General features: G+C 45.1%; 1 protein-coding gene and 1 long non-coding RNA gene across 11 annotated transcripts in view; one reads left to right on the top strand and one right to left on the bottom strand.

Moving 5' to 3' along the window:
• The window catches only part of CELF4 (CUGBP, Elav-like family member 4), an 860358-nt gene that overhangs the window by 307476 nt on the left and 534242 nt on the right, over positions 1-18640 (bottom strand). The window lies entirely within an intron of this gene.
• Positions 1212-17638, top strand: LOC109307763. Its single transcript, XR_002100358.1, has 3 exons — positions 1212-1222; positions 3670-3673; positions 16482-17638. It is a non-coding gene; the product is annotated as an uncharacterized LOC109307763 (long non-coding RNA).

The following is an 18640-nucleotide window of genomic DNA, read 5'->3' as shown; positions in this document are numbered from 1 at the left end:
AACACAAAACAAAGCAGGCCAGTACTTAATGTGAAACTCCCAGAATCCTATTGTGGTTCATGGAAAAAAACACTTAAGAATTTAACATTTTGGCTGGTGTCAACTATTGCATTGTTTTAACAGAGTCAAAAGAAAGGGAAATGCTTAAAAAAATGGTTCCTCAGACAAAGGATCAGCATCACGGATATGTGCAATTTTATCAGAAAGAATATTTTGTACATTGCCATACAGGGACTGGCTGACGTTCTAGGAATACTATTGTTCTTGTATTATCTGTAGACATTAAAATAAATCAGCTGATAGGTAGATCAACGATACTCACTGCATTTCCTTGATGGGAGGTCGGAGTGAGTCCCAGCCAAGTAGCAACACCTTCACCCTGTGCCTAGCTGCTATCCTTGGTGGATGTCCAATCCAATACTAACCCCTCCGGTTCCAAACTATGCGGGGCCCTTAATTTAATGGGGAAAAGTCATGCCTTGAATTCACTTGAGCTTTGTCTGGACTTGCCTTTTCTGTCTCGGTGTAACACATGCTAATTGGCAATCAGTGTATAAGTGTTATGGCAGGAATGCAACTTCAAGTCTAGGCAAGGCCTTGCAGATTTTAAAATCAACATTTGTTTTGGAGGAATCGATAACGTCACTACACCCAACTTCCTCCCTCTTCCCGGCTCTTAAAATCTAAAAATAACGTTCCTTCTCTATTATAAAAACCATACAATAGCACGCACTCATTTCCCTCTCCTTTCCTTTTTTTCTTGCTAAACCCTGAACAAGAATGTGATGCATTTTAAAGCTATCCCAACTATGTGCTTAGTCCAATCAAAGATACCACCCAATCTTTACCTCTTGCTACAACATCATGGTTCCAACATCACTTCAGCAATTCCTTCTTTAATTCTCTAAAAGAGACAGTAAGTCTCTTGGTACCAGTTTCACATAACGTGGGATTCGAGGGGTGGCCTGAAATTGGGAACCTCCTTAGTTTCCTGCTTGGGCTAAATCACGCGCTAGTGGTACAGGATGAAATCTGCCAAGTGAAAAATGGGTTCTCACAATCGCTTTTCTGGCTAAGCGGCATGAAGCAGCATTTCACGCAATTTTCTCCGAAGAGGATTCAGGAGAGGGATTTGAGAGGTCAGCTACCTCCTTGCTCCTCCATTTGATCCAGATGCACCTTAACAGGCCAATTGAGGTGTTTCAACTCCAGCAGTTCCTGGGTCTTTTTGGCAGGTTAAGGAGCAATTGCATTGCTACTTAGGCTTCTGCTATGCCAGGCAACTTGCCAGCTTGAACTGGCATGAGCGGCAGCTAACAGGGCCTTGAGAAGCCAGAGGTGAGACCGCAGAGTGATCTCTTTCCAAACGTTCACGTTGTACGAGCAGTGTCTGGTGATGAGTGTCTTGCATCAGACAGCCCCGTGATCATTCCCCTTGTCAATTCAATGACCTTTCAGAGGCGGGAGATCCTTTTTATTACTCTGTGCACTGGGGCAAGCCAAGCCAAGGCTGTGTTATCTACCCAATTTATCAACTCTCTATTTACAGCGGGTCCATGCCGCTGTCTGGCTTAACGGAGCGCCCAGAGACCCAGCATTGAGAGAGGAGGCGGCTTGTAAAGGGAAAGAAATGTCAATTCCAGCCTAGTCCCCTAAAGTGAAATAAAAGAAACAAAATAAATAAGGAAGAAGAAGTAGATACAATATCTCCAGGGTGACCACATCTATCTAGTCCAATACAGGCCAGCATGAAACACAACCTTATCCTTACTTATCGCAACACAGAGAATGTCATCTCCTGGTGGCCAAAAAAGAAAGAAGGATGCAGCATCCATCTATAATGAATAGTACAAATCTGATGAACGTTTGCATTCATAACTACCACGAGCCTTTGAAAATTAGGTATCATAGCTCATAAAATCATCAAAATGACTTAAATGCATACAATTAAAACCCACCCCCCCCAAACATTTCAGTTAATTTTGCCCATGGCTGTTTGAGCCTATTGTGTTTGTGTTTTCCCAGCTTTTCACTAAAACTACATAGCTTAGAAGCTCCTTGTTTGTTTGTTTTTAAATGAAAACTATGGTTTGACATATTCCAAAAAAAACCCAGAGGTGAGGCTTCCAGGAAAACCCCTGGTACCATGAGACTTTAATACAATGCATGATTTACCAGCACTGACTCACATAATCTGAATTGTGGTCCCTCCTTCCATGAAGGGCCACAATAATCGTCTTCTTTACGCTCCCATTATCTCCCACTTGACTCTGTGTATTCACTCAGGACTCACCTATCTCATTCTCTGCACCGCTGATTACTATGAAATCCAAGTAAATATAAGAACTCAGTGACCGAATAATCTGCTTCTGCATTTCTCTTTTAACCAGAGGTTCTCTTTTCCCCCTCCATTATTGACTAGCTTTTCATGTCCTTGCATGGATAGCTTAGGAGGAACACATTTGCTCCTTGAGTGTTAAAATACTACACCAAGTACTAATAGGTGGGCTTGTCTACACGTGGCCCTTTTAAGTGGGATTAGCCTGACATTGCCACTTTTAAGGTGTATTAGGAGCATGTGTCCACACGTGTGCCAGTAATACACCTTAAAAATTTTAGGCTAATCCCACCTACTTTTAATACCTGCTTAAAGCAAGTACCAAATTTAGGCATGATTAGCTAAGTCACATTAGCCCACGTGCAGATGCTTAATGCACATTAACGTGGTAATGTGCATGGGTGTGGCTCCACATGGGCTAATGCAATTTATCTATGCGAGCCTAAATTTAATGTGCCTTAATATGCATTAGCACATCTATGTGTAGACACGTGCCTAAATCACTTGAATGCCCCTTAAACAAAGACGCATTAAATTTAGGGGCACATAACTACATGTGTAGACATGCCTGGTAGCTTAGTTCTAGCAAGAAAACCAAAAAGCTTCTGCACTCCTTAGAAACAATGGAAATGGACAGGGGCAAGAAGGACTTTTTCAAGTGAAATATTTATGAAGTGGGGAAAAAAGAAACACTTTCTAAAGAAAGAAAGTCCACAAAGTTCTAGGGAACCTACTTGAATAATCTCCTCCTCCATACCCTCAAACCAGTGGCTTCCAGTTTCATTCAGGTCCCTGGGAACTTTAGCTTTGGGGACTGGAAAGGCAGCTGATGCCGAGAGAAATGGAGAACAAGGTCTTCCTCTTGCTCTCAACTAGCATTTCCTTTAGAAAAAAGTAGGGGTTCATGCTCAGCTGCCACTAGTTCATGCAGGTGACGTGGTGACAGAACTGCGAGGCCAGGAAGCATTGCTGGGAATCTTTCTTTGGCTTACTGCATGAGAAGAAACTCTAGGATCAGCTGAAAGGCCCGGGCTCCAAAGGAACTGCAATGGATGCTCCCCTTGTGCATCCAAAGGAAGAATATTTGGCATGCAATGAAGTAGTTTGCAACTGATTCCAGGATAACCAACCTGGGTATGCTTTCATACACCACAGTGACCCCACTGATTTCAACAGAGTCACTTCTGGTTGGTCCTGAGTAGAACAGGATTTAACCTACAGTTAGCAAGGGACTTTTCAGGTGTTACTGCCACTCGTACGGGAATGGGTGCAGTTGGGTAGAGCCAACCTTCAGGAATACATGGGAGCTTTGACCAGCCCTGTATTAGCAGCGAGGTATGATATGGCTAGTGCTGAACTTTGCGTGGTGTCTGCTGGAGATAAGGGGGGGGGGGGAGTTGAATAATTCATGTAGTTAGTTTAATTTAAATAATTTATGTGCTAAGCATTGCAAACAGAGCAGGAGTTGATAATGAGTCTGAGCAGCACATTTTGAACTCAGTTGCAAATTCTACTGTATTGTAATTCTTGAAGGATACAGGCTTCCCTGAGTTTGAAGGACAGGAGTGTAAACAAGGAAGGTGCTTGGAGAAGACATCCATATAGTCCCCTTCTTTACCAATTACCACCAGGTTGCTCTGTGCACGCAACGGCTTGCTCATTCTGAACCCTTTGAAATAATCAGGAGTTGCATGTACTTCCTTGGGCTGCAGGGAAGGTACCTGCGCCGTTGTTAGACAAATAACAGTTTGTAACAGGTGTAATCTGTAATCAGGAATCAATTAAAGAGATATCAACAGGGAAAGAAAGATAAGGTAGAGCCAGGGGGAAATCAATGAACAACATAAGGGAATTGATCATTCAAAAGGTCTTTCTTAAGCCGTGAGGCCCTCTAGAATGACTCTTTGCTACTGTGTCCCACGGGCTTTGCCTTTTCTTCTTCCCCTGTCTTTTTCCTCCTTTTAAATGAACAGGGCTTTCTGTTTAAGAGGAAAAATAACGCACTGTATTCAAACCATGGCTGCTGCTTTTCATGCTAGTTACACAATGGGAGTGAAAGAAGTCCAGGACATTGTGTAGGACTATGGGAAATGGATGCTCAACTTTTTTGTGAGCGATCATCATGCCAAAGCTTATGTCCAGGAGCATGTATCTGGCCAGACTTGTCCTCCATAATTGTGGCACCAAAGCAGATCACCAAGGAAGACACATGCACTTATACAGCCAAGACCAACTCTTGACCAAAGCAGCTCCCTACCTATATCGACCAATTCTCTCCTATTTTTTACGCTTGAAGTGGCTGGTGGATTTGTGCGTATACAAAGTCCCAGTTTATTCTTTAAAAATATCTAGTGTTTGATTTCAAAGAAACCAACAAAATTATTGAGAAGAACGAAGATGGCCAGCTCAGAAGTGATGCCATACTGGATCTTTTCAGGGGTCCATCTTACCCAACACCCCTATCTCACACTGGCAGAGTGGAGGCAAGGAGACGGGTATTCATGGAGTGTCTGTCGAGACTGATCCGTCCCCTCCCTTTTTTTCTCTCGAGCTTCCAGCAATGCCCTCTCATTTTCCCCTTCTGGTGTCTTTACACCATGACTTACATTTTCTTTATCACTAATGGATGCAATCATGAGGATGTTAAGAGTCTTTCAGAAAGGGACTGAGGTAGCTGATGGGGTTTCACTGACTGCTAATTTGTTCATCGTCACTTGACTCAGCCCATCCTCTGCTTGTTCTCTGCAAAAACATAGTGGGACCATTTGGCAATAGGCCTTTGCAGGCTGGACCTGAGCTCGGTCATTGAGACATCACATTCCCTGAGCTCCTCTGGGATGGAAAGACAGATCACTTTGAGGTCAAAGCCATCCATTTTATTGCCATCCATCACTTCTGATTTTAGACATATTGAAGGAAGTAGGGGATAAGTAGGTGGATTTTATTTATTTCTTTTGAAAGGCTAGCTTATTCTGACCTCAGCATTGTACAGACTGCATGGCACTGAAGCCAGTACCTTACTAAATGGAAAGTCAAAAAGGGAAAGCTTCTTTCAGTCTCAGCACCAGGCTTATGAATGGTTTATCTTGTACATCAAGGACCTGTCTCTAATAATTAACACATTTGTATTGTCCTAAGAGCTCAGGGTGTGGGGAGAAAAATTCTCCATTACATATATCCATGGCATCTCAACAGGTTATGAGAAGTATGATAGCTAGGGATGAACAAGATTTACTGAGTCAGTGCTGGTTTCAACTACTGGCCTAAAATCTGAAGGAAATCCTGATGTACAAGCATAAATGTTGTAGCCATGTTGGGCTAAAAGTAAAAACAATCAATCCATGTGCTGGATCTCTTTTTAAAAGATATTGCCTCTACCATATTGACTTCTGGTTTACAAAGCACTTCACTATGAGCAGAATCTGGCCCATGTTGCCCATGTCTCTTCAAGGACAGGATACAGCTCAAAAGAGGGGGCCAGATATTAAAAAGAAGTGGATGGTGGGCTTGACCGCTGAGATTTTTTTATGTCGCTGTCTCAAGGGCTCAGTCTGTCATGCACTAAAGAGATGTCAGAATTAAAGCAAGAAACTTGGATATGCTATAGCAGATGTGGCTGGCTTGGTTCATCAGCTCTGATGCCCTGCCTGGATGATACCTAATGGTTCAGAAGATGCCTTCCTTAAGCAACCTCTATAATGCAGCTGGCTGGTTGTGCAAAGCTATAGTGAGAGACACGGAAGAAGTTCCTCCCGACCCAGTGCAGATCAGCTGATGCCTCGAACCGTGAGATCTCTCTATCCTTAGCTGACAGTATGTTGATCGTTACAGGACTGTATCATAATTGCTGGTAAACAAAGGCATTTTGAATCCATTACAGTGAGAACTGAGTGGATCTTCTTTCCACTCGTCATATTCTTTTATGCATAAACTGGGGTGAAACACTCCTAAAGGATGGTGAGGGGGAGAAGGGCCCTTAAACTCCTTGGATCTGGTAGACTTTCCCCTCTACTCTTCAGGGAGGGGAAGATCAGATGCTCCCTCAACTTTTCTTGTGTCAGAGAAGTCCATACAGCAGGAACTGTGCTTACACCACCATCTGATCACCAACAAACCGATCCTTTACACACTTCCCCAGCACAGACACACATTCACATGCCTCAACCTATTCTTCCTAACACACACCATTGTCAACAGATTCTCTCATATGCTACATCTCTCCCTCTCTGTGCAGAGACCACCCCCTGGACACAGTTAGAGTAGTTCAGATGCTCACTAGGGATCCAGAGATGTGAGCTGGAAGTTGGTCCGGACTTGTGCCCAATGAGCTGCAGACTCAAAGGCTGCAAGGCACATTCCCTTCCACAATAAGCATCCTCACACACATGCCACACAAAACTCACCTGGGCCCCCAAATGCCATGCCATGCCCCTCATCTGGGCCACCAAATGCCTTGTCCCACTTCTACACCCAGCACACTTCCTTCTCAACGTGCACATTCCAGTGCCAGATCCAGTTTATGCACAGGCAACATTTCCCTCCCCTCTCCATACTTTGCTGCTAGGAGCTGCTTCAGTGCCTTGATTGAGCTAGTCTGTCGCAGGAATTAGGAGCAATACAGCTCCTTTTCTAACCTACCACTACAGGCTTAGGACTGATTTTCATTCCTCCACTATTATCACGTGAGTCCTGGGAGAGCAAATGACAATGAGTAGGAAGGAAGGGAGAAAGGATAGATGGAGAAGGATCTCTCCTCCCATATAGAGATCAGGAAGCACCAAAGGAAAACAGCTGTGGCTCTCCATTCCCTCTGATTCCCCTTTTGCTCGGGATTCAGAAAGACCCACAGACATGAGGTTTAGCTTGGATACTCTTCTTGAAGTTGAATGGGAAATGAAGTGCAGGGGTTGATAGATACATTTGAAGGACAGCTGGCTGTGTATAATTTATGTAGGCAATTGGGAGGTGATGTATTGGAGGACAGCTAAGTGAGCTGTGCTCTCTCTTGGACTCAGTCTTTTACATCTAACCTGCATGAAGCAAATAAATAGGTCTATTCCCATTCTCTGCTTTCTTACGACCAACATCAGAGACATTTTAAAAAGTAAAGTAGGGTATTTTATTTTATTTAAAGCACTGGAACAGGTTACCCAGAGAGGTTGTAAAGTCTCCATCCTTGCAGGTTTTGAAGACCCAGGTAGACAAAGCCTTGGCTGAGACGATGGAGTTGGGGTTGGTCTGGCTTGGAGCAGGGGCTGGACTTGATCGGTGTTTCTCAACCCGTGGGTCGCAGCCCAAAAGTAGGTTGCAAGAATATCTGAAAGGGTCATGAGCAAGTCCCAGAAAAAACGCGGGAAAGCATCAGTTTTCCAGCCTTCCAAGACTTTCTTGGGGTGACTGGAGGCAGTGTGCACATGCACATCTGTGGGTGCACATGCACGTGGCCAGCATTCAGCCAGGCAGGGTGGTGGGAGCAGCCCCAGGAGCTGGATGCAGGTAAGTGTGTGGGGAGGATGGGTTGGAGGTCCAGGACCTGGGAACTGTCTGGGGAGGAGGTGGTATGTGTGTGTGTGTGTGTGGCTATGGAGGGGATGGGTGTGTGTTGTGCGGGGGATGGGGAGTGAGGGGCACCAGCATGGCCTGGGGGTTTCAGGAGACTGTGGGTCAGAAGTGAGGGCACTGGCAGGGCCAGGGGTCTGTGGCTTGGGGGTGAAGGGCACCAGGAGGGCCAGAGGGCTGGGGGTCAGGACCGGCCACTGATGTTTATAAATGGGTCCTGGTACAAAAAAAGGTTGAGAGCCACTGGACTAGATGACTCCTGAGATTTCTTCCAACCCTCATTTCTTATGATTTTCCCCACAATCCTAGTGCATGACTTATACAGGGACTCAAAAAGACACCAAAGCTAGTAGGGTCATTGAATTCACCCAAGCCTGAGGATTGCATTCTTTATTATTATTACTATATTTAATCAATGCTAATAAATCATAATATACTCTATAGTAGCAAATAATACAGGCTCCCTGCTTAAACTGAACAGAAGCTGGATTACACATATGCCAGCATTTATATGGGAGCTCCTAAGCTACACAAGTTAAAAACAGGTACACGTACCTCATGGAAAAGTTGAGTCAAATGCATTTTCATTTGAAATTTGGCACAAAGTGTTTCATTTTTCATGCAAATATGTATTTTGTTTTGGTGGGGGAAAAAATCTATTTTCTATCACTGGAAAAAGAAATGTTCCCCTTTAAGTAGCATCTTTTTCTCTGAAAAATAGAAACAATAGGGAGAAAAATACAACTTGATTCCAAATGTTGTTGCAAATTTCCAACAAATATGTATATTTTCTACATAACAAATCAATGTTGGGAAAAGGATTTAGTATTCATGAGAGTTGCAGGTCAGCTCTCTTCCTTCATTCTCTTCTATTCCTTAGCTGATGGGTCTTACACTGGGCGCGATGGCAGCTAAGATCAAAGTGAGTCTCCATGAAGTGCTGAGATTTGGGAATGTCTAAACCATCTGTCACAAGAAAAGCTGTTTTCCGTATTTCTAACTCAAAATGTTTTAGAACTTTCCGTTCCCTGGAAAGTTTCAATATTTTGACTTTTCTTTCTGATTCCAGGGAAAAAAGAAAGGAGACTTTACAGGCTGGGAATCCCACTTTTAGAGCTTCTCTAATTTGAATGGATTTACTTAACCAAGGAAAAAGTCTATGTTGACATTCCTATGTCAGTTTAATTTCAGGCATATATGATTGGATTTAAATTAAACTTAAATAAGCTGCTTTTCAACAGAGGAAACGGCATGTGAAAAGGGGTTTGCACTGGCTTATGTAAGCCACCTTAATTAAACTGATGCAAGTGGACAAGAACCTGAACTCCCATCTCCATTTTTCCCTGCGTTCACTAAAAGACCATGCAGAATGACACTGTCAATTCTGCATTTACTGCCTGTCAATAATATATATGCACAGTTTCCTCTCCCGGCAAATTAAAAAGTTGATTTTGGTAAAGTCCAACCTTGCAAAGTCCACCTGAGATCCGACAAGCGCACTGGCTGTCTCTGCCTTCTCCCCCAAAGTTAAAAATAAAGGCGCTAGATTTGGACCGTGGCTGATGAATCTGTTGATGGCTCAGGGAGCCGAATGGATCCATCCCGCTCCTTCTTAAAGAGAAGCTGCCAAAGGAGGATGTTTTTGTCCAGGACAGAAGTCAGGATGGCCTTTCTGCATGTGACAGCCATTGCTCTTTCATATAGAGACAGGAAAGGGGAGAAATAAAATCATTTGAAATACAAAGATGCTTGTAAGAACAAAAGTCATCAGGGAAACTCCGGGGCTGGTGCGGCACTGGAAACTACCCGTCATTCACATTTTGCAAGTGAGTAGATGGCAAGTCTTTGCAGCATCCCTTTAACTGCACTGGCTGCAGAGCTAATTGGGGGGGGGGGGGAACTTTTCTTCTGCCAGTAAAACCTCTCTGATTCTAAAATGCTCGGAGATCAAGCTACCTTGCAGAAGAACATCCTCTTTTTAATTTCCTTTCTGACCATCCCTCCACTTTTGTAATACCCTGGGTTTTGGCAATAACCCCAGTCACTTTTTAACACAAATTAATTTAGTGTCAAAACACCCCTCAGCGGTATTACCCACCATTTCCATACAAGGAAACTAAGGCAGAAAGAGATTGATTCGCACAACACCTCTAGCAGCACTGCACAACCCAGATCTAAGCTGCATGCAGAGTACTGAGCCTTAAGACCTCTAGCATCCCTGTGCAACCCAGGACAGAGCCTTACTTCTTGCTATTTAAGAAGAGCCCCGTGTCTATTTGAAAGGATTCTTCCGTATGATACCAACTCTTTTAGTCAATCTGAAACAGATGCACAAGGTGAATAAAGCAAAAGCAAGCACAATAACTACAGCAGTCTTTAAACACCAGTGTGGAATAGGAGTTGACATACATCTTCCCATTCATTTCAAAGGGTTTTAGTGCATAAGGCAAGAGCGGTCTGTAGAGCAGTGGATTACGATACCACCTCTTCTTTTACTCTGGGGTGAAAGCAAGACATTGGCTTCATGTATTATGCATATTCTGTTGTCTGCAGTGATGGGTTCCTGAGGTCCACAGGCTCATATGCAATATATAATACAGGTCGTCTCCAACAAGCTCATCAAACACATGGGCATCCTTCACAGGAAGGTGTTTTTTTAGAAGAGATCCTCTGCAAATGATAGAGCCTTTATGCTGAGATATCACCTCTCTTGAAAGGTTCAGCAGAGGCAATGAGAAAAGTTATGGAGACTTCTACCCCTTACCCAAATGCACTGCATTAAGGACTGTGGGTTGACAGCTTCTCCAGAGGCTATTGGGACCACTGGTTTGCTCATGCATCATTATCATCATATAGCCAGCCTATTTGCTTGCTCTAGGCTCCAGCCAGAGACACAGCTGGTGGCCTGAGGATGACAGTGACCCCAAACCATGCAGCTTGTTGGCACTGTCCTCATGCCTCAGGTCATGTAGGGAGAAGCTGTAGCTACAGGTGCTCATCCACATCAGACAAAACCGTACGGTGGGAAACAAGGCTGTGCTTTCAGACTCTGTAGGCTACATGCCCCGCTGCCCATGCTTCACCTTGAGCAACACCTAAGCTTCTTCTGGCGCTAGAAGAAAAGGACGGTGTCTAGATCAGCAGCCTCCAACCTGCTTTTGTGTCACAACCCCACTGACAAGTTCCCAATTCAAACAGAATCAAGGTCTCTAGCGATCACAAGCTGACCTCTGTTTTGAGCCTGTTTGCACTAAATGGTTTCCTGGGGGACCCAGGCCTCCAATTTTAAGTGATGCAAATCCATAAGACCCCTTATCTGGATCATAGGTGGAGGGGTGCTCATGGGTCTGAGGTGGAGGGGCGTTCGTGAGATGGCCTGCCAGGGCCAGCTCCGTGCTGACCGGCCCGGTCGCATATAACCATCAGGTGTCTGCGAGCAACAGTCATTTCTTTAACGCTCCTTGATCAAACACATGCGTAAGTGCTCCTTGCAACCCCTGGACACCTGAGCACGGGCGACGGGGTCTGCCTTCTGATAGGCAAGCACAGGCTCTGATTTTTTATTGCCATCTTGCATGCAGGAGAACCATCGAGCCATGAAGGTACATGGGCCCCCAACCAGGCTAGGAGGCCTATGTAGACATGACGGGCATTTGGGCAATGTGGCCCAGCAAAAGAAAACAGCACATTCATACAAGAACCCATCAAACCCTCTTGTCTCTTGCTCCTAACTTGCAGGGAAGTTAATGGAAGACATATTGATCCTACTAGGAAATTTAATTGCAAAAGTGTGGGGCGGGGGGAGGAGGGGAAAGAGTGAAGGAAAGAAGAGGCTTTTCCTATTCCCACCTCCACCCGCTGAGCTTCAGCCTCCAAACCAAAATCCCGGTGTTGTAAGGCATTCCAGCTTGGAAGAAAATAACTATAATTTGTGTGAAGAAAGCATTTGCAGCAACTCATTATAATTCTTTGCTTGCTGCCACCTGTCTCTGAAGTCGCTGGCGATGCAGTGCTTGTGTGAAGTTATTAAGGCCAACCTCTTTTTAGATGCATGGCAAGTGCCAAGTGACAAGGCGAGAGCCCGGGCGGTGATAAAGCCAAGTGACACGGCGTACCCCTCCCCGGCCCATCGCTACCATGCCAAGGAGGAGAGCGTTGTGGGTTTCTGCAGAGGAGACCTACCTCCTCCCTGCCCACCAAACACAATGTGCTAAAGGCATGACCTGCAGATGAGGACATGTGGAATTAACCCTCCCTTGCTCTCGCCGCGCCCTTGCATCTCTTCCGGTCCCCTTCACGCAGGGGAGTCAAACTCATCCGGGGTTTCACAGGCTGGATCACCACCCCCCCCCCACACATGCTGGAGCCAGCGCCTGCAGCCGGAGGAGACCTGGGCTGCATGCATGACCCATTTCAGCTGGTCCAGGGTGCACACCACACATAGTGCCCATAGGACCCAGAGTGGCCTCACACAGCACATGTCCTGGGCCCTGCAGCAGCGCACACGGCATGCCGTCTTTGGGTCGACTCTGTGCTGGGGGCTGACAGGTCCCTGCTGGGCTGAATCCGGCCCCTGGGCCCTATCTTACATACCCGGCCTTCACGGCATATGAGTGCTTATCTTTGGGGATCAGATGGACTTTGGTTAGAAGCAGCCCATCGGCAGGCAGAGTTCATGCATATGTGTGAGAGAGAGACTTGGGGAGGCTGGGCAAAGACATGTTGATGGTTCAAACTTTTCAGCCATCCCAGATAACTGCCTCTCTTTAAAAAACAGAGATCTCTAACTTATCTCTAGCTCGGATGATCCCTCTATCTGTATTTTTCTGCTCCGTCTAGCAACCCCAAAGCTGCGGCACAGCCTCTCTTGCACCTGGCTGGACTTTCTGAGCATAAAACATGTAAGTAAAAGGCGATAACTTGAGAGATCAGGGCTCCTCTTAGTCTATATTTTCTTTTACCTTTCCCTTTCCTGTTGCCTCCCTGGCTTCTGCATTTTTTTCCTCTCTTCCCATCACTTCCTAAGCTGGGCAGAAAAATCAGCTTAAAAGATAATACCGCTCAGCTTTCAGTGGGATAACATAGTCAGCCCACGGGGAAGAGAAAACCTCAAAACTCACCAGTACGATGAAAACAGGCAGGTTATTAAAGGTCTTCTTAGAGCGGCAGCAAAACGCATGTTTGCAAATACTAGCTGGGCATCACTCAGCGTAGCCGGTTCATCTTGGAGAGCTGGCTCACAGAAGGGATTCAGACGGAAAAAAAAATCCCCTTCCTCCCTCTCCCTCCTTAGCTCCTGTTGCAACCCCTTGCCCAAAGACACTGGTGCTGCTTGAGCGATGTAGGTACTATCTGGGAGTGACCTGCTCCCACAGAGGCCAGTGGGGTGCTCCCCACTTGCCAGGACACTGCAAAATAAATTAACCACCTCTACAAATGGTTCCTGGGCATGAAGAGTGAACTATATTCACTGGTAAAATCCCCACTCCTAGGATTTCACGAGCAAGAGATGATGAAGGCAGGTGCCTGGACGCGGATATCTGCAGAACGAAGCAGGCAACTCCATTTGATTCTTGCTCAGATGCACTGGATTGAATCGATCACCTTATCGTGAGGCCGTCACCCTCCCTACATTACCCCATGCTTTCATGTATGGACAATGCCTGTGAGAAAGTATGGGCATTTGCAGGGTCTCTGCCAGGACGTGGAAGAGCAGGGCTGGAAGCAGGAGCCTTAGCAAGAGAGGAAGAGAGCAGTGGTGCAAGTGTTTGCACAGATCTCAGCCACCACGTATGGACAGAGAGGCATGTCTTGGTTAACCAGGTCCCCGACCATGTAAAACCAGCACATCGAGCTCTACCTCCATTAGCAAGGGCCACAGCAGCTCTCTCCAGCTGGTTTCTGTGCTGTGTAAGGACAGTTAAAATAGAGCAAGGACTTTAGGATGTGGCCTGGTATGAATGCACACAGTTGTCTAAATTAAAATTGCCCATAACCCTTTTATTTCCTTGTGCCTGATGCTTCCTCAGTACATGGCAAGAAATTGCTGGTCGTTTGGTTTTTACTTGCAATGAAAAGCCACAATCAATCAAGCTCCCTCCTGACCCTGCAGTTACAAGGAGACGGGGTGACTCTGGGCTATATTTTAGATGCTACAGGTTGAGGTTGCATCTGGCCTCCCCTTTCTGTGCTCCCCTACCCCCTGCTATAAAAGATCAGCTCTCTCTTTTATAAAACAGTACTGGCATTTCTATTATCACACATGCCCGAGAACAGGGATGCGATTGCACTGAATGGTGTGAAAAAAAAAAAGACAAAGAGGGAAAGAGAGAGAGAAAATCAAAGCACAACCGAGTTGATTATTTAAAGAGCTGGGTAAAATTTACCATCCTTTTAAGGCATCCTGGGTTCTGGAATATCACTGTGTCACTTAATGTTTGCAGTTAAGTATTTACAGATCTGTTTCTATGGCAACCGATTCTTCAAAGTTACTTTTACAATTCTGTTTTCTAAAATGTGTTTCTTTGGTTGATTGCACAGGGATATTTGGAAAGCAGCCAGGTCTAAATCATGATTTTTTTCCCATTAAGGAAAGGTCCTTTCTAATCATGTTTAGTTAGTTCTTTGATGGCTTTATCTTGATTTGAAAATGTATTTTGTTTTTGTTAACGGGTGGGAGGGGAAAAAGGGGGGCAAACACGATCAAGCATTGTAGGGCTTTAGGAAAAAAAAAATCACTCTGGAAATTAGGAATGTGAAATAACCTTGTCTGGGCTGATTTTATTTATGCTTACATTGCCTTGAAGAGTAGGTCTTCAGCTACGCACATACACACGCGCCGAGTCCCACTGACTTTTCAGACACATTTTAGACATCATAGGAGAAGAGGACGCATTTATTCATTAGGCCTGCAGATGATGGGGAGGAAGGACGTAGGCATACGGCTTCCTGCCGTCCTGGGAAATGGCCCCGGCACAGGGAGCAGGGTGGAGGGGCTGGTTTGATTGCTGGGGCAATGACTCCCGCTTTTGCTGGGATCAGATGCAGACCCACTATCTAGGAGCCCCAGCATGTCTGAAAAATAGGACGTGTGCCTGCCGTGTGTTGCAAACAAGCAGGGTTAGGCCCAGCAGTCCATCATGGGCTCTAGGGCACCATGGATGAGATTCACTCCCACATCTCTCACTTTCCAGGAGGCTTCTGTACCCATGAGGGTACACAATAGTCTTACTGAGCCGCCCTCCACTTGCCCCTTTGAAGCCAGGCCTCTGGAGAGCCAGCGGTGCAAGAGTCGGGGTCAAGAAAGACAGCAAGGAAGAGGGCGTATGACACTACAGTCCAGTAAAGAAGGTGCTGCTCTGCGAGTAGATAGACCTGAGGTCAAGTCCTGGCTGACTGGGTTGTTTCTGTGATATATCCAATGACTCTCCAACACGCACAACCCAGGGAGCAGGGACCAGAAGCCAGCAGTCACTCAACTTCATGGCCCCCTCCATCGTGCGTGACTTCAGAGTAGCTGAAGAACTTTAAATGCCAACTTGAATAAGAAAAAAAATTATCCACAGACTGAATTATGCTAATGATAGTCTTAGAAAGGACTATGGCTTCTTATCGTAACACTTGGCCTAGCTGTTAGCTTCAGGGGCACTCAAAGTGTTGACTGCCTTCCTCACTTCTGTTGATCTAATCAGCCAAAGTTTTGCCTCCCTTCCTTCCTTCCCTCTCTGTATAACCCCCCTTTTTTTCTGTCAGTCCATTCACAGCGTCTGTCAAAGTTCGTTGTTGCCTACGAAAACTCATGCTTTTCTAAATCAGTGAGTCTCTAAGGTGCCACCCTATTGACTTCAGACTAACATAGCTAAGCATCTCTTTCATTACGAGACAGTAGGGTCCAAAGTTTAGGGCGGAGAATGGAGAGCCAGGACTCCTGGATGCTATTCTTGTATCTGCCACTGATTTGACATGGGACTGCTTAGCTGCTGCATGCCTTTTAGCCATGCTATGTCACTCTTACACTCATGCAGACCATGCAAAGCTTAGTTCATGAATGGCTGCACACAGCTCTGAAGTGGATGCCTGAAAGGGGCTAGCAAGCTGCCCAAGTAGGGTTGTTCAAGTGCAAAATACCATTTGGCTAACCAGGCAGGACTGAGGACAAAGGTGAAGCAGGAGACCTTATAAAAATAAAGCAACTAAAAGTGTAGCTAGATATTGAATAATAAAGGAAAAAGAGAGAAGAAACCCAGGCAGGTGAGGGAAAGAAGAATTTGGACTGTGTGAGATGACAAGACACTCTCTGCAGCTCTCTCGCTTTGCCCTCCTGCTGCAGAAATGCTCCATTAACTCTCAAGAAGCCGATTTACCATTTGCCCTTTATAGACAAGATGAAAATAGTGGCAACATCATCTGAATACATATGACCCCACCACTGGTGCACCCTGTGTCTGCAAACCTTTAACGCGCAACACAGAGCCTTGGAGTCTGAAGAGGGATGATGGAGAGACGGTGCCTCGCTGCGATGCTCACTGAATCGACAGCAGCAGATAACGAGATGAGGGGAAATCAGTAGGGGCAGAGGCTGCAGGAGGTCGCTGAACGGCTTTGCTCTATTCTGGTGGAGACTCTTCTGGCCAACTTGGGAGCAAGCCTGTGGGGCTCTGAAGGAGGCTCCCTTCACTCTTTCAGCAAAAGTAAAAGCACCTTGATGCATGGCCTTGAGGAGAGGCTGGCAAGTCGAGACATAAGGGTGGGCAGTGATTTTTCCTGGGAGAACCCCCAGGAGAACAGGAAAACAAGTGTAAGCTGAGCATTTGGACAACTGAAGCTGACAGGGACCAACAGCTGGCCCTTCCTGGTGCCGGCTGGGTGGCCGACATGGGATGAGTTCACGATTCGAACCACGGTCATAACAGTGAAATGCATCTGTATTACTAAGATTACTAAGATGCTTCTTGTTGGCCAGCCCATTGGCGACCGCTCTAGGGATACCGAGCGATCGTGTCAGCCTTAGCGCTGAGCTTTCCCCGTTTCATTTGAGGCACAAGCTGGTCGGACTAAAGGAATTGGTTGTGTTGACCTGTTTTAAAGGTATGAAAAGACACAGAGCCAGGCTCTCATTCTCTGAAAAATGGCAATGCACCACTGAAGACAACGGAGCCACACGAGTTTATGTCTGACGAAAATGCAGACATTTTCAATACGACCCACATGGAAAAGCAGGTAGAAGTGGTCAACTACAGAGGATTTTTTTGGAGCTCATGGCTAAGTTGTACATTATTATTTCATTAGGATACAAGTGAGAGCTTTTATTCTAATTTGTATGGGAAATATGTCAAAAAGAAGTTGAGAAAAACTGGGCTCTCTCTCCTAATCTATATTGTATAACATGTTCATTAGCACTGTACAGCCATCCTGGAAAGCAACATTTCTAAGCCAGCCACTGTTTAAGACTTTCATAATGTAATAACTCTTTGTCCAATCCTGCTGGAATGAAACAAGCTGACTTCACTAATAGTATATTGAGTTCTTGCATCTCTATTATAAATGATTTTAGTTGCAGACATTTAATTAATGTTATAAATTCAATAGTTATGATACAGTATGGGAAATGATGATGTTCTCTTAATATACATCAGGTTTTGGTTTATTTTCTTTTTAACTATGAGTTTCTATTGTCACCAGATATCCTACTGATTTGGTTGCAATTAGAACACACATTAGATGCCCAGGATGGGAGCTCTCCTTGCGGCTGTGTCCTCATTAACTTAGAAAAGTGCTTCCAGGCTTCCTTATTGAATGAACCTAGGGGAGTTAGGCACCGGGATGGAATGACAACACCTAACTCCAATAGATCCTATTGGAAATTCCTTCCTAAATTCTCTGAATCATCTTATGTGGTGATAGGGTTACTGCAAATAATGTGTAAAAAGGAAGAAGCAGCAGCTGCTCCTTTGGAGTCAGCTCTTACTCAGCTTTGCATTTAGATAGCAATTTTTATCCAAGGATCTGAACATGTCTTGCAAGCCTTAATTTAAATAAGTCTTGGACTACCTCTAAGAGGTGTGCCAATGTCTTTATCTTCAGATTATAGATGCGTAGATTGAGGCACAGAGAGGTTACAAAGCATGGCAAGGAGTATGCAATGAGTGAGTGTGTAACCAGCAGAATAAAACAAGAGAGAAAGAAAGGTCTTGCAGTGAAGGTGGCTGAATTCCTCCTGCAGACTTCATAGAGTCACTCAATCCTGCTCTACCTCAGCTCCCATTTGGAAATTCAGGCATGAATAATATTCCCTTTCTCTTGAATATTTTGGCACTAAAATCAATGCTTAACTTAAATGCATAAGCAGTCTTGGGCGTTGCTACAGCTCCTGGCGCAGCAAAGACCTCTCTCACGTGGGGCCTGCAGATACTACTTTAAATCAAGTTAATAATAATAAAATAATAATAAGCCTGCATCCCTTCCCTACCCTAGCATCGGCTCATGCTTGAGGCACACTGTCCTTAATCTCAGTGGCAGGTCTATGTGAGTATAGAGGGTATCAGATTACCCTTATATTTGTAAAAAAACCCCGGCTCTGATACAATGCCAGCTGCTTTTTAGTTATACCTATCCACACACACACACACACATGCATGCACGCACAAAGATAGAGTCTTCTGCCACTTTCCATCTGGCAACATATTAATCTTGTATTTCGCATTCCCTAAAAGCTTCAGCATTATAACATAATTACTACTGAAA

Source organism: Crocodylus porosus, unplaced genomic scaffold, assembly GCF_001723895.1.
Source record: "Crocodylus porosus isolate Cpor-Errol unplaced genomic scaffold, CroPor_comp1, whole genome shotgun sequence".
Taxonomy (NCBI): domain Eukaryota; kingdom Metazoa; phylum Chordata; order Crocodylia; family Crocodylidae; genus Crocodylus; species Crocodylus porosus.
Note: the sequence above shows the minus strand (reverse complement) of the source record. Positions and strands in the feature narration are given on the sequence as shown.